Source organism: Thermobia domestica, chromosome 9 (genome assembly GCF_964235325.1).
Source record: "Thermobia domestica chromosome 9, izTheDome1.hap1.1, whole genome shotgun sequence".
Lineage (NCBI taxonomy): Eukaryota > Metazoa > Arthropoda > Insecta > Zygentoma > Lepismatidae > Thermobia > Thermobia domestica.
Window position 1 is genome coordinate 203,609,596 of NC_137462.1, and position 16,974 is coordinate 203,626,569.

At 37.2% G+C, this 16,974-nt stretch overlaps 1 protein-coding gene across 9 annotated transcripts in view; it reads right to left on the reverse strand.

Annotated features, from left to right (window-relative positions):
- The window catches only part of pcx (pecanex), a 155,982-nt gene that overhangs the window by 24,018 nt on the left and 114,990 nt on the right, over positions 1-16,974 (reverse strand). Inside the window, exon 21 of one of the 9 annotated variants that reach the window (XR_014126824.1) lies at positions 15,683-15,778. The exons of the other annotated variants lie outside the window; for them this stretch is intronic. The gene's annotated coding sequence lies outside the window, so the exon portion shown is untranslated. The remainder of the gene's footprint in view (positions 1-15,682; positions 15,779-16,974) is intronic. 9 annotated transcript variants of the gene reach the window in all.

The window sequence follows — 16,974 nt, forward strand, 5'->3', positions numbered from 1 at the left end:
AAAATACGCACTGCTCCTCGTTAAACAGGATGTCTGTTAGATACTGTCGTATAGCAGTATGTTCCAAATATGGTGAATTATCCACTAAGAGTGTACAATTTTCCGTCACATATGACTCAGCAGACTGACTTAGCAATCCTGGTAATATTGTGAAACTTTGGTAGTCCCAGCAGTAGACCATGTTTGTTTGTGTCGTATTCTGAAGGACTTTTGATGCAAATTGATGTTAAGTGGTGCAGTTTTGCAGTGTCACTCACTCTCTTGGCGCAGTTCTTTGACCTGAAAGTTTTTATGGAAGCTTTTTTCGATGAAATTTCTCGTCCTCATGTCAGTTTCGTTTTATGCGTAGTGTATTACACAGAATTTTCGACTTTCACAACAGCAATCCCTTTTCTTGTTGCATTTGTTCTCTGTCTGACTAGCTTCTTTTTGTTTGCCATTCTTCTTCAGAATAACTGAAAACACGTGGATTTCAGAGCGAATGTGCTACTATTATTAACTTACAGACAGACAAAATCACAAAGAATATTTCAAATTGTTTAATATTACGGCAAATGAAAACTACATATGACATACTATATTAAGTGCGATTATCTGTGTGCACATGTAATAAAAATACATGCCTTACGAAATAATTTCGAGAGTTGTTTGATAACTTGATATACCAGCAGATATGCTTGGAAGTTGTATTCATTGTAGAATACCAGAACAAGTATTTTCCAAAGAACATAATGTAACCGCACAACAGTAAAATTATTGCTTTGAAATATTTTCTATTATACCATAGACCAACAAACCATAAAACCTTCCTGAGAGATATCTCGGTACTGGGAAGCTCATAATATAACGAATAAGAAAATCAACTAGAATAATTCGTATCACTTGTTTTCTATAAATAATAATAATAATAATAATAATAATAATAATAATAATAATAATAATAATAATAAATAAATAAATAAATAAATAAATAAAACAGATAAAGCGGAACATTGACACAAAGTCATACTCGTACTTCCATGAAAATCAAGTATGAGGGTCACTATGAAAGTTTTGAGATACGCATTGTTGTGGTACAGTATTTGAATTCCAACAATTGCGTTCGGTAGTGGTATCCAGAGCGAAGAAGCGAAGCAAGTTTTAACTCGCCTCGCTTATTGGCGTGGCCGTATCGCCTTCACTTGTTTGTTGATGTGAGCAGTATTCGGCTGTCTAGAATGGAGCTCGAAAGGGAACATTTCCGAGCAATGATTCTTTACGATTTCAAAAGTGGTTTGAACGAGACACAAAGCCTTGACCGTTTGCAGGGGGCATTTGGGGACCTTGCTCCTTCCTGTGCTATAATTTTTCGGTTGTTTGGTGAATTCAGAAGAGGCCGGACATCGCTTAAAGATGAAGAGAGAGCTGGACGTCCGGCAACAGCTGTGTCAGATGAAAACATTGCCGCTGTGGAACAAATGATACGAGAAAATCCTCGAACAACTTTCAAGGACATTGAATCTACACTGAACATTGGATCGCCAGCAGTAACAAAAATTCTTCATGATCATCTTCGACTCAGGAAGGTTTCATCTCGTTGGGTGCCTCACACTTTGACTGAACAGCAGAAACGCATGCGTGTGGAATGGTGTGAAGAAATGCTTGCATGATTTGATGGAGGCAATTCTCGACGCGTCTCTGACATTGTTACTGGTGATGAGACTTGGATCTATCAATTTGACCCTTAAAATAAACTCCAGTCTACAGTTTGGATCTTTCCAGACGAAAATCCACCCAAGAAAGTGAAGCGACCACGAAGTGTGGGGAAGAAGATGGTCGCATGTTCCACTTGAAGAACAAAGGACTGTTACTGCTCAGTGGTACACCACTATTTGCCTAACAAGTGTTCCAGAAGCTTCCGGAATGGCGTCCAAGAACTGGATTGCGTGGGATCCTGCTTCATCATGAACAACGCGTCCGCACACACGGCCAACATCACAATTCAGTTTTTAGAATCTACAGAGGTCAAACTTATGACTTATCCGCCGTATAGCCCTGACCTGCCCCATGTGATTCTTTTCTGTTCCCCAGGATCAAAGATCGCATGCGTGGGAAGAGATTTGGCAACCCTGAAGAAGCTGTAGTGGCTTACGAGGATGAACTTTCAACACTTGAAGAAAAAGACTGGCAACACTGCTTCCAAAGGTGGTTTTCAAGGATGCAAAAGTGTGTACAGTGTAATGGTGAATACTTTTGAAGTGTTAAATTGATTTTAAGTATGTAAGTTATTTCACATCTCAAAACTTTCGTAGTGACCCTCATATTATGAACCCTGTGAACCCATATGAAAATGTGACAAATTCCAGGCAATGCTCTGTGCATGTACAGGTACATGTGACTTTAACAGGTACTATACAGGCGCCTGTAGCTGTAAAAAGCATGTTAGTTTCCCACTGACAGGTGAATCTACCTGTGGCTATAAACATGTGATACATGTGTAGATGGTGTTCAATGTCAGAAGTTCTCAAACATGCAATGAAAAGTATCTGTACATATCAAGGAAAACATGTAATGTACATACACCAAGGTACATGCATAGTACAGGTCCATGTAATATACCTGGAACATACAAACGCAATAGGTATTTGGTCTAGGAATTAATTCGTGCGGGTGGACAAGAGATGGCGCAACGAACGGAGCGTCCCACAGTTCCGTGTATCCACACATGTGTTGCAAACCCCTGTCATCGCGTATCGTTCGTAGTATAGGGCAGTGGATTAAAGCGTCAACAACACCAGTTTGTAGTTAAGTGAACATGGCGCAATTTGTGCCTGATAAAGTGTTTTTGCGGGGTGTCCTGCTGCATTACTTTAACATGCAGAAAAGTGCGACTGAAAGTCATCGTATTTTGGTGGAAGTGTATGGTGACCATGCTCTAGCTGAGCGAACGTGTCAGAAGTGGTTTGCACGGTTTAGAAGTGGTGATTTCGGCTTGGCAGACCAAGAGCGAGCTGGACAGCCAAAAAAATTTCAAGACGAAGAATTGACAGCATTGCTCGAGCAGGATTCGTGTCAAACGCAGGAACAACTTGCAGCAGCATTAGGCGTTGATCAAACAACAGTCTTCAAACGCTTGAAAGCCATGGGAATGATTCAAAAGATGTCACATTGGGTTCCACATGAATTGAAAGACAGAGACGTTGAAAGATGAAAAACCATTTGCGAATTGCTGCTTCAACGACAGAGCAGAAAGGGGTTTCTGCATCGAATTATTACGGGTGATGAGAAGTGGATCCATTACGAGAACCCTAAACGAAAAAAGGCCTGGGTGAAACCAGGTGAACCAGGTCCATCACAACCAAAACGAGATATTCACTGTGCAAAGGTTATGCTGTGCATATGGTGGGATATGAAAGGTGTGGTGTACTATGAGCTGCTGCAACCGGGTGAAACTATGAATGGAGAACGTTATCGACGACAATTAATGCGTTTGAAGCAAGCTCTGGCCAGAACACGACCAGAATGGGAGAACAGACATGATAAACTTATTGTTCAACATGATAACGCTCGCCCACATGTCGCAAAACCGGTCAAAACCTATTTAGAAAATGTCGGATGGGAAGTTTTACCCCACCCGCCGTATTCACCAGACGTTGCTCCTTCGGACTACTACTTGTTCGATTGCATGAACAACGATTTGATTGGACAGCGGTTTACTTCTTCAGAAGATATCGAAACATGGGTCTCTGACTGGATCGCTTCCAAGGATGAGGACTTCTTTCGCCACGGAATCCGTACATTGCCTGACAGATGGGCGAAAGTGGTGGCTAGCGATGGACAATATTTTTCTTAAGGTATTTATGTATTTTGTGTTTGTACTACAGCTTCAATGTGTGCGTACCAACCGCACGAATTAATTCCTAGACCAAATATGTTTAAAAACATGATTCAAATTGATGGCATGTGCCTGTAATCTATCAGTCACATCCATGGGAAATGCTAGTTTTTCCTCTTATGCCCATGTACTTAACATGTACATGTAAAACACATGCAAAGTACCTGCAGAACGATAAAAAATGCAATGTAAATTACATGTTTATATGCGTAAGTTAGGAGTGAAAAACATGGAATGTACAATACCTGTACATATAAATGAAAACAGGTAAGGAACATGTATCCACGGAAAATGAATGTCACAGGTGCATGTGTTGTACCTAGCAGACGTAGATAAAGCGTACATGTACAGGGAATATATAAGACAGGTAAATCACTATGTATCGGAAACTACATGCCACATGCATGGGAAATGCAAGATTTTCCCCGTATGCCCAGGTACTTACCATGTACATGTAAAACACCTGGAAAGTACATGCAGATGGATAAAAGGATACGATAATGTGTACACTAGCATGCAAAAGTCGGATATTAAAAACATGCAATATACAGCACCTGTACAAATAAACGTAAACATGTAAGAAGCATGCACTTGACATAAATTATTTTGTGATCTTCGACACGCAAGTTACAGATCCGGATAGGGGAGGGGGAGGTAACGCACGGCAGTAGTCAGGCCCTGTGTTGTAAAGTAGCCTACCATTACTGTATTCACCTGGTGTAACTGGAGAACTGCAGCCAGGGTGGCCGCACGCTAGAATCGATACTAGAATCTTCTGAATGCCAAGCTAACATTCTACCAATGAGAAATACCTCTTCAGTTACATACATGCAGGTTGAAGATTTGTGATAGTAACAAGTGAGTTTCGTTTCAAAGTGTGAAACTCATGTAGACTTCCAAAATATGCAAATTCAATATTCATATCGGAAATCGTAGACGTACGTTTTTCGATTTCAATAGATGGATAAGGTCAGAGATGAGACTTACTGTTGGAACAATAAATTGATATTAAAAGGTCATGTCCAGCTATCTGTTACCATTTTTGCTCTATAGAGATTTATATCGAAATCAGAAGTAGCAAACTTTTACAATTTCCGGTGTTTATAGATACGTTTGGAGATAGTATATTTTCTTCAGATGCTGAATCAATGTCGAAATCGGAAACTTGATTTCTACACCTTCGGTTGAATACAGGATGAAGAGAAGAAAACAAAAGAAAACAAACCTATTTTTTTGGATGCTGATTGCCGTAAATTTCACCATTGATCTCACCGACCCCGAGAATTATTGATATAACTAGAATTTCGCGTTTTTTGCTGATTTAGTACTATTCTATTAATAAAATCTATATAAATCTCAACAGCACCTCCCTGTCCCCCCTAAATGACGCCCCTGTGTGACACTAATGTCGGTCATTTTAGGCTTTTTACATGTTTTGCTAAATCGCTGGTCCCCTGTGACCCCTAGTTCGAATTTGAAAAAGAAAAATCGTATATATATATATATATATATATATATATATATATATATATATATATATATATATATATATATATATATATATATATATATATATATATACAGGGTGGTTCAGTAATGTTGGACAGCCCTGAATAAATCGAAAACCAGAAGAGATATTAGCAAGAGTTTGGTGGATCCAGATACTTGTGGAAGGGGGACGTCTTTTGAGGTACCATACAATGTTACCAGGTCAACAGTGTTGCCAGCTCAGTACAAAGTTGTATTTTTTTAAATGGAACATATAGAAGTTTATGCCATCAAAAGAATTAGTACAGAATGTGAATACCAACAAGTGAAACCGCACCTGTCAGTGTTGCCAAATAAGAAAGTTATAAAGCTTCAAAGATCAAGAAATTAAAGTGTCCGTAGAGCAAAACTAGCAAAAAGGCAAGAAAAATAATACTACGGAATGAAAAGGAGTAACCGAAAGAGTAAACCAAAGAACGCACAGCATCCAGTGAGTAACAGGGTTGCCACAGTAAAGGGGGAAAAAATTGAAAATTTTGCCGTTGCTATAGGAGGAAAAGTCCCCATATGACATAATGCTGGAAACACCATAGAAAGTTCATGTAAGATTCAGGAATTCTAATAGCGTTTGTTCGAAATCAATATCTCTAACCGTTTCTGAGATACACCAAAGGTGTGCGGAGTTTGCAACACTGCATAATAATTCCCTCGCCCTCCAAACTACAGGAACGAGTAATGAAAATGATACGCCCAACAAAATGTAAGAACTACACGGGTCTAATCGGCAAATCAATTATGCAGTGTTGCAAACCCCGCACACCTTTGGTGTATCTCGAAAACGGTTAGAGATATCGCTTTCGAACAAACGCTATTAGGATTCCTGAATCTTACATAGACTTTCTATGGTGTTTCCAGCATTATGTCATATGGGCACTTTTCCTCCTATAGCAACTGCAAAATTTTCAATTTTTCCCCCTTTACTGTGGCAACCCTGTTACTCACTGGATGCTGTGCGTTCTTTGGTTTACTCTTTCGGTTACTCCTTTTCATTCCGTAGTATTATTTTTCTTACCTTTTTGCTAGTTTTGCTCTACGGACACTTTAATTTCTTGATCTTTGAAGCTTTATAACTTCCTTCTTTGGCAACACTGATAGGTGCGGTTTCGCTTGTTGGTATTCACATTCTGTACTAATTCTTTTGATGGCATAAACTTCTATATGTTCCATTTAAAAAAATACAACTTTGTACTGAGCTGGCAACACTGTTGACCTGGTAACATTGTATGGTACCTCAAAAGACGTCTCCCTTCCACAAGTATATGGATCCACCACACTCTTGCTAATATCTCTTCTGGTTTTCGATTTATTCAGGGCTGTCCAACATTACTGAACCACCCTGTATATATATATATATATATATAGGGTTATTACAAGTGATTCAACAGGTTTTAAAGTCTTATAACTTCAAATACTTAATGTCCACCTATTTGTACTAATAACCAATCGAAAGAGCATACTATAAAGTTTTGTTTATGTCATTGCAGGTTCCGTTATGACTCACGAGATGGCAGGGTGATAACAGTTTGCAAAATGGCGAATAATTAACAGAACACATGTTTCTTACATGTTACTATAGATGTTTTACATCTGCTACATGCAAGAAGCAGAGGTTTTCCACACCCGTAACATGCATGTGGCATGTACCTGTCACATGTACAATTTTTATAATTTTTTCACCTGTAACATGCATGTCACCTGTATGGTTTTTCCATACCCGCAACATGCATGTCACATGTATGGTTTTTACATGTATATATACACATTACATGCAGTTGTTACATCTGACATGCATATTTCATATATACCAGGTAAAAGCTATTTATCATACACGCCCATATAACTTGTGTTCGGCATGCATGTTACAGACATTATACATGACACGTACATCACATGTTCTATACTGGTACAGCGGCTGTACGTGCACGTCTTCTTCGTTGACAGGCACTTTACGTACATTTTTATGGTAGATCTATTAGGGTATTTCCCGTACAAACACATGTGCAGTAATACTTGTTCATGCCCTGTACATGTTTGCTCAACATGCATGTGTAGGGCGTTCAAACTGGGGTCATTTTCAGGCACCTGCATATGTGCCTGTTCCACAGGTGGATAAAGGGCCTGTGTTACATGCGCCTGTTTTTTTCATAAGGGAAGACTATAAAATAGATCTTTCCGCTGCTACTATTTGAAGGATCAAGACGAAATTTTCAGTTTTAGTTGAATATAAAACAATACACATAAATACATTTTATTATTCACCTAGTTTGCAGTGTTGCCACGTAATAACTAAAAGAATCGCGAGAACGAGCGTTTTTAAGGGAAATTTTCTTAAATATCCCTCAATTAGTTTTCCTTTGTACACAGAAATGTCCCGTTTATTACGTAAACGGAAAGTTTACACTTTTATAAATCGATCGAGGTATAACTTGTTCAAGTGTTGCACTAACGGTCTGATCTACGGTCATTTAAAAGATTCTGTCAATGTCTGTAAATATACACAGGTGTTAAAGGGTTAAGGGTCCCAGGACCCAGGTGTTACACTTATATATTGACCTGGAACTATTTTTTGATTCTAAGAACCCTAAGGAACATTTCTAATATAGTGGCAAAGTTACCTAGGGAGTGGTGAATTATCACGCCCTTGGTCTAATTAGAGAAGGGAATCTTTCCTTAAGACTCTCATTTAAAAAATCTCGCTATCTGTTGCCCTTTTTGTGCAACCGGAAATTAATGATTTCTACCTCTTCCGGTTTGAGTAGAGTATTAATGAGATTGAATCTATTCTTTAGACGCGGACTATTCCGAAAAACTACTTTTCGATGTCTTATTACCATTTTTGCTCAACGGAAATCAATACTGATTCCGGAAGTAAATTTTTACTACTTCCGATAGTAAAGTAATACGAATGATAATTGTATATTTTCTTGAGACGTTGAATAGATTCCAAAACACCGCTTAACACTATGTGCGAGGTGATATCACAAAGTTTCGAGGCTAGTTCTGTTTACAAGAAAGTACTTCATTTATCTACGTTTACACACTATTCCTTTCAAAATAGTTACCTTGTACAGTAATACAGTGTTCCAAGCGTTTCTGCCACTGCTGTAATGTATCCTGAAAGTCTTCTGTTCGAAGCGTGTCAAGCGCCTTCTGTGATTCGCGCTGGATCTCTGCAATGTTGCCCAAATGGCTACCTTTGAACTGGATCTTCAGCTTTGGGAATTTGGCGAGTCCACAGGAGCCAAATCTAGCGAGTAGGATGGGCACGGAAGAGCGATCATCTTATTTCTGGTGAGAAACTCACATGTGACGAGAGCACGGTAACAGGGTGCATTGTCGTCGTGGAACAGCCAGTTTTTTTCCTGCACTACAAGTCCGGTCGTTTTCGGCGAATATCCTTCCTCAGACGCCTTATAACCTGATAGCAGACCTTGCTACTGACGGTCTGGTCCCTGGGGAATTCTTAATGCACAATGTCGCAAATGTCCAAAAAGACAATGAGCATGCACTTTGTGGAGCTGCGGACCTGCCTCACCTTTTTCGGTCATGGAGATAATGGGTTCTTTCACTAAGAATTGTTACTTAGTCTCAGGATTGTACCCGTACACTCAAAATTCGTAATCGATAATGATCCTCGACATGAAGAACGAATCATCCACAGCACCTGATGGAGTTCTTGACAGACATCGGCGGGCACGATCAGTAGCCTCGGGACGAACTTGGCAGCAACACAGCGCATGTTCAAATCACACGTGAGAATTGTTTAGTCTGTTCCGTATTACATACCGACAATGGTAGCAATATTGTGGATTGTTCTCCGACGACCCTCATGTACAAGCTGCCAAATGGTTTTGGCTGTTCTGCTCACTGAGGGTCGTCCTAATCTCTCGTCATCTTTCAGTGATGTTCTTCCGCTATTGAAACGCGCATGTCAGTCAAACCTTCTTGAACGACCAATTGTAGCATCAACATACACTTGCCAAATCATGTCAAGCGTCTGTGACGGATTTGCCCAGTTTCACACAGAATTTTACGCTCGCTCATTGTTCTACCTTGCAGCCAATGATGAAATAGCAGATGTGGTAACACACGTGGTCAGAATGACACCAGCTGCGCAGCTCTTGATGTACTCAGGACGATGTCTCTTGGCACACTGACTTATGAAGGTCGGTGCTCCTTGTGTTTGTGCGTGCAGCCTTGCGCTGCCATGTGTTGGCCTGTAACAGAATTAGTCTCGAATTTTCTTGATACCATTTCGCATTAAAGTTTCTATGTTATGGCAATCAAGTTTGAAACTGGGAACGATTGATTTCTAGCACTTCCAGTTTTAATAGAATGTTAACTGAGGAGACAGAACCTGTTCTTGGGACTCTGAATCGGTATTTAAAAAAAAAAAAAAAAAAAAAAAAAAAAAAAAAAAAAAAAAAAAAAAAACTCTATGGAAATGAATACCGAAACCGTAAGTGCTAGTAAATTTTAATATTTTTGGTTTCGATAAATTGTTACGAGTGATTATTTTCATTTTCTTGAGACACTGAATCAATTCCAAAAGCCTCTTCTCGCTGTCTATTACCGACTTGTTCCATAACGAATAATGTTGAAACCACTTCTGCTTTGAATAGAGATTATATGAAGAGACGGGGCCTATTCTTGGGACGCTGAATCGATAGAACAAAAAACATATTTCTTACCGTTTTAGCTCTGATAACTATCGACACAGACAGCTAGCCACAGAGAGACGAACGACCTACGATATTTCCGCCACTTTATGTTTAACATAGTTTGGAAGTCTACAAAAAAATTGTAGCTCACGCCAAATATTCTTGTTTTCCGTATTGTTTTGAAAGATCTGTAGATCTACAGATAAATTTGTACACCTGGCGACGCTGAACTGAAGTGAAAGACCAAGATTGCTGATGATACTTCATAATAACGAAATACATAATTGTTCAAATTTCTTGTTAATTTATCTCCTAATGATGTAGGAAGGTAATACTTTTCATGATTTTCATGTTTGGATCTTGATATTTAGGTATATATGAAAAGCGTTATTTATTGGTTTATTATAGATCCTACAACTGAATCTATTTTCTGCAGATGCATCCTTTCAATGCTGCATTTTAGTTACTGTGGGTAAACAAATAGTAACCAACTACGTGAGTTTATTTTGATTGAGATCACTCTAATAGTGAACAAACAAGTAAGCTGTTAAAGTTTACGCTGTTTAAATAGGGCACACACTGTGAAAAGGGACTAACAAGAGATATAGAAATAGACACGACTGGACAGTGCTTTAGAAGATTCCTCTGAGTCTAAACTTCAGTTTGTTTTTTTTAAGTGTGAAGTCCTTTGACAAGAAATTGTCCATTAAAAAAGATGAAATAATATTAACTAGTGTTTTGACGCTACCCCATTATCTCCCTGAAAATTTAAGAAACTCAATCAGAATAACCATTGGGAATACTGAAATTCACTTGATTGAAATTTACATAGTCAATAATTTGATGCATTCTTAAAAAATATATATCCACTGATTTCATCAGGTGGGGATTTCAGATCTAAGGTAACTTAAAAAAAATATATATATATAAAAAAATCTTATATATCAAATACAATAAATAACATACCAAAAGTATTTTTGTCTATACACGTAAGTACAACTACATAATGAGCCATTCTAGGTCAAATCACAATTTGAGAACAAAATTTATCTTACCATCTCAGACTGTCATGAAATTTTTCTCAGGGATACGATTCATATAGACTAAGAAAAATACCGAATTTCAACTTTATATATCGAACAGTATTGAAGATAGGGCTACGTAAAGTTTAGAAAAAAATGCCCAAAATAGCATGTTCAATGTATTTTGAAATTGGAATTGCAACTTTCCTGATTGAGTTAGCGAGCTAGTTGAGGTGTCACTTTACAGCATTTTTCATGCCCTTTCCTGTGGTATACAACCGCATATAGGCTAATACAAATTTTTATTTTCAAAATCAAAATCAAAATTTTTCAAAAAGTACATATTTTAAAATTTTGAAATTAATTCCATGAATAGATAGTATTGTTGTAAAACACCTGGCAAAATATGAATTTGGGATGATAATGGGTTCATTATTTAAAAAAATTAAAACACTATAGTTTTCATTAATACCCTGTACCTAGCTGAAAAATACACGAATGCATTTATTTTTTTTAACTTGTGGGAATAAATCTGAATACTAACATGAAGAGTACAGTAATGGGCCTACAACATATACCAACTTGTAATCTGCTGGCTATACTTATTACCTCATACTGTAAAAACTAACTTAAAGCAAGTTAAAGTGCTGATACTTTTGAATTTTAAAATAATATTAATACAAATTTCACAATTAAAAATGTTACTGTAAATAAACGTGGTTTGTAAAAAGTATACATATAGCACTGGTACAATAGCAAGGATGGCTGGTTTAAACCAGGTATTTATTTATTTAAAAAAAATGGTGTAAAAAATAAACAATGCAAAAATTGCCACAAATCGTAATCACAAATGCCATGTGAATTTCACAGTGACTTTTTCACACACAACGAATCATATGTGTTAGTTGAATCTAATATTCCCCTTGTAATTAAGGAGTCTCGATGAGCCCACAAAATTTCTCCCAGGTAGAAATCGAGTAATGGTTCAGATACCGCTTCAAGTAATATGTCCAATCCTTCATAACCTCGCTGTTACATAAGGAGTTAAGCCTAAACAAACCAAACGAATTGAAGCAGCTTTAGCGGGTAGGCATAAGTTCATTGCCAAGCAACAGGGAGCCTTCCTTAACTACACAAAAGAAAATCTTTAAAAAATCAGAATTTCCTGTCATCTGTGATTTTTCTGAAAATTATAGGGCCTTGCGATGGAGTAGGCGGTTCAGTAAAGCGACCCTATGACAATCAAATTCAAACCCTAAGGCAACTTTTTAAGTGGGCAGTAGAAAACATTACCAAAGTAAATTTTGCCTACTCAACTCAAGAAGATATACTGAAGCTGAAATGTTCCTGGAAAGTCGCTTCGATCAAAAATTGACTATCAAAGGAACACAGCAATATCATGCATTAATTCCCAAAACTACATCAACATTATTGCTGAAACACTTTTCAGATGATTTGCAGGGTTGGGAAAAGGAAGTGTCACAATCTCCAAATAAACTTCAATTAGAGGACATATCAGGCTATGTCACCGCTGTCTATGAAGGAAATTGGTAGTTCGGGTATATTTTACAGAAAAATGAAGAACTTGAAGTAAAAACTAACTTTTCTTCATCCATCTGGCCATCTCCATCATTCTCATATCCAAAAAACGCTGATGTTCTGTGGATGTCTGTAGTGGACGTTCTGACAAAAGTGAATCCTTTAACTCCTGATGGAAGAAGTTCTCCTTGAAAGTGATGCATACCGAACAAATGTGGCTTTTTCAAATTTCAAGTGATAAACATATCCTATTACTTATTGAAAAAGTTTTACTATGAAATCATCTGTACTCTTTCTTCAGATCAGTGTTCATTTTTTTTTTTTTTTTTCGTAGAAATGTAAAACTTAGTATTCTTGTGTTATTACCCTACGTACATACTATTCCTGAAAAATAAGTATTAGTTTTGAATTTTTTTAACAATGAACCCATTATCATCCCAAATTCATATTTTGCCAGGTGCTTTACTATCTATTCATGGAATTAATTTCAAAATTTTAAACTATGTGCTTTTTGAAAGATTTTGATTTTGAAAATAAAAATTTGTATTAGCCTATATGCTGTTGTATATCACAGGAAAGGGCATGAAAAATGCCGTAAAATTACACCTCAATCAGCTCGCTAATTCAATTAGGAAAGCTACAATTCCAATTTCAAAATACATTGAACATGCTTTTTTGGGCATTTTTTCCAAACTTTACATAGCCCTATGTTCAATACCGTTCGATATATAAAGTTGAAATTTGGTATTTTTCTTAGTCTATCTAGAGGGCATCTATGTACCAAATTTCATTAAAATCTGAGATGGTAATGTTAAGTCACTGTGTTGAATTGATATGGAATGACTCATATGTCAATACTTTATTTAAGATTGTAGGCATGACATTGATGCACATTTATATAATTAGTACAAAATACAACAACTTACTGAGCCCAAATGCACTTCAATTGCACTAAACTGTTTCAGCAATCTTCGTTGCCATTGTCAGTAGCTCTCCTAGAAGTTTTGTTCACTTCTCAGAATTTCATTTTGCACTGTTTTCGTGTGTTCAGTTGAAAAATAATAGGTTTAAACTTTTGTTAATGTAAATACCTTGCATTAGGACAACTTTTCTTTTGAACAATCTACTATTGCAAATATTTTGTACTACAACTTTTGTAGCGATATAAACTCACCAGCCAGTACATTATGATCACCTACCTAGTTATGTCCAACTTGGCTTGTAGGACATGAAGCAATACAGTTTGTCATGGAAGCAATGAGACCTCGATACGTGACTGGGGGCATGGCACATCACATTTGCACGCAAAAAAACCTCAGAGAACGTTAGCTATCTCAATGTCACGAACGAAAGTGAGAATGAGGTCACTAAAGACTTCCAGAACTTAAGATTTCCAGGCATTCCTAAGCATTCTCTGAGATCTGAATATTCTGGGCATTGTACAAAAATGTGTCGAACATTCAATGGGCGATACAGTCTTCGCATAGTAGTGGACGGTTATCGCCACGCACTAGATAGGAATGAGTGAATGTGAATATTCAATATGCAAACATGTCAGGATCACTTCATCTCGGCGACTAGTACGAGACGCCATTTGCCAACTGCCCGAAAGAGATTTAACTGAGTAGTTTGTTTTCGTTCGCCTGGTTCCACTCTGTCTGTCAGTGACAGCGCATTCTCTGGAGAAAATAGATACTACGCTCAGAGCACGGAAGAAAGTGCTATAGAGCAACACATGCCAATGCGTCGTTCTTGGCAGCTGGGTCGGCACTCTCGTTTCCTCGGATGCCGACATCTTCCGAGGAACCGCTACCCTGCACACAAACAACACAGCCCTGTTCCTGCAGCTGATGACATTTCATCAGAATATCTTGCACGGGGAAATGTATACTAAAAACATTATGCAGGCTTATTTGTGAGTTGAGTGCTTTGTGAGTTGTAGCGAAAGCTAATGAGCAGCATAATCAGGGTCAAGCTTAACTGATGTTTCAGCAGCAAATACTGAACATAGACGATGCATACTAAATTCTGAGTTGTCTTCGTCTGTGACAAAGGTGCGGCTAACAGATTCTCACTTTCCGAACAATTTATATAAAACCATTAAAATCGGAGTACTGCTGGAGCAATACTCCAAATTCTTGCTGGAATTCCAGGGAACTTGTGTGCTGTTTGATGTGTGATGGCAACCGAAAATTGAACCTTGGTGGAGTAAACTGCAATTATGTGAGAGAGAAACACGTAGCAAACAGCCACTCAAATTCGTCAGCAATGAGATTCTCGTAAGCTCGAACTGTACGATAAACTGTGCATACACACGCTTATGGATTATTCATTATCAACGTTTGTTCAAGTCTGCTGTTAATTATCATATCACAGTTTGCGCCCTAGCCTATTTTACCAACTTCGACAGTCTACAACGTCCGACATCTTTAATGTGGATGGCTGTTCCATGTCTTGTGATTTGGTGCTAATTCCGCATTCTCGCATTTTGAAGACATTAGCCACAGCAGCTGGCGAACAGCCGACAAGTCGAGTTATTTCTGAGATGGTCATTGCCAGTGTCTGGCCATCCCCGCACATGCATTACACTGACTGATCGAATGAGATTTGTGTCATAATGTTTTGACTGATCGATGTATGTAATGAAAAAAAAAAAAAAAAAAAGAAAAAGAAAAGTGGATAATGGAATTCCAAGAAGCGAGAGGAAAAGACTTAAATGTGAGTTTCTCAGATCTACTGACGAAGACTGCTGGAACAGTTTCACTTGAATGGATTTTTTTTTTTTTTTAACAAATTTTATCAATACGTTATTTTTCTCTTAGCATTTTTTTTTGTGTTTTGGTTATTCATATTTAAATAAATCTTAGATTGTTTACACAAGGTTCTCAATAATGCGTTTTCTGACTTCCACAAACTTAACATAAATTTATATATTACCAAGATTGGAATATAATAAAGGGTGTATGAACTACTGAACTATAGATTCTATTCACATAAAGAATAAATCGCAAGAAAATTAACTTGGAAAATGCTATTACCTTGAATCAATTATCCTTCTGAAATAGAATGGATTCCTCAAGTAAGGTAGGGAGGCAGGAATCTAGGAAAGGTATGATCTTCGGATATTACAGCATCTGAAGTAAATAATTAAAAACGTGTAACAGAATAATGACCTTACTGCGCAAAGGAGTTGAATGATCATCATTTAAATATAGAGTGTATGTAGTGCATTAACAATTCTACGAAAGAAGTTTAACAAAAGAAGAGATTCATGCAATTCATCACTTACCACATGCACATACAAGATCATATCCATGCAATCATTTTATAATAGTTTTAATTGAAACAAACTGTGTGTAAAGTAGAGTAAAAGACAGTTACACAGTACCAACTATTCTAAAGGGATACATGTTAAGAGTCTACAGATTTTTAATACTAGAAAGCAGAACAAATACACACTCGAAATAGAAGTTACAGTATCTCTGCTTTTCTACTGTTTTCCCCTCTTTATACTTTGCCGATGAGCCGTTCGAGATTAGAACTGTCTTTCCTTAATAGCTTCAGACTAAATGTTTCTAAGTAGCCTGTATTTTAATTTTCACGTATCCATCCTAGAATTCCTACCTAACTAGATATTTTCGAAGAAATTTACCTCGGATTAATACACGGAAAGATCTGCTATTTGAGTAGCATGAAAAGAAGTACTAATCAAGCTACAACTATTAATTATACAATAATTACTACAAGGAGTATTATATTCAGAAACATTTTGATACTAGGGTACTGAAGAAACAATTTAGGAAGAGTGTAAAGAACTATATCAAGCAGAAATTAGAAAGACTAAAAATGCATGTTCGCAATAATTTCATTGGAACTTCAAATTGTATGTTGCTCTTTCATTGAAGCTAAAAGAAACATGTGTTTAAAAATCACGAAAATTCCTTTTAAAAAATGCTGTTCTTTTTCCTAGACAAGCCAACTTAATTATCTGTTTTTCGCACACACCTCGTACTTCCAGCAAAAATAAGAGGTATTATTTAGAGATCATACATACATCAGACACAACTAGTACATTTCCTAGTTAAAAGTTGGATTACACCTGCCAAGATAGGTAACCATAACTGTTACCCGTAATAATGTGTAAGTTCATCAAAATAAATGCGGTAGGCGGGTCGGACACTGTTACTGTATAATTTGAAGAACACTCGCTTCCCAATAACAAGCAGAATGTTCGTCTTATAAAATATAATGCTTATGTTTAAAAGTTTTCTTGACATTTCACTTTTTCTTTCTTTTCGTGAAGTAGCTTAATACTGTATTGGTCATTTTT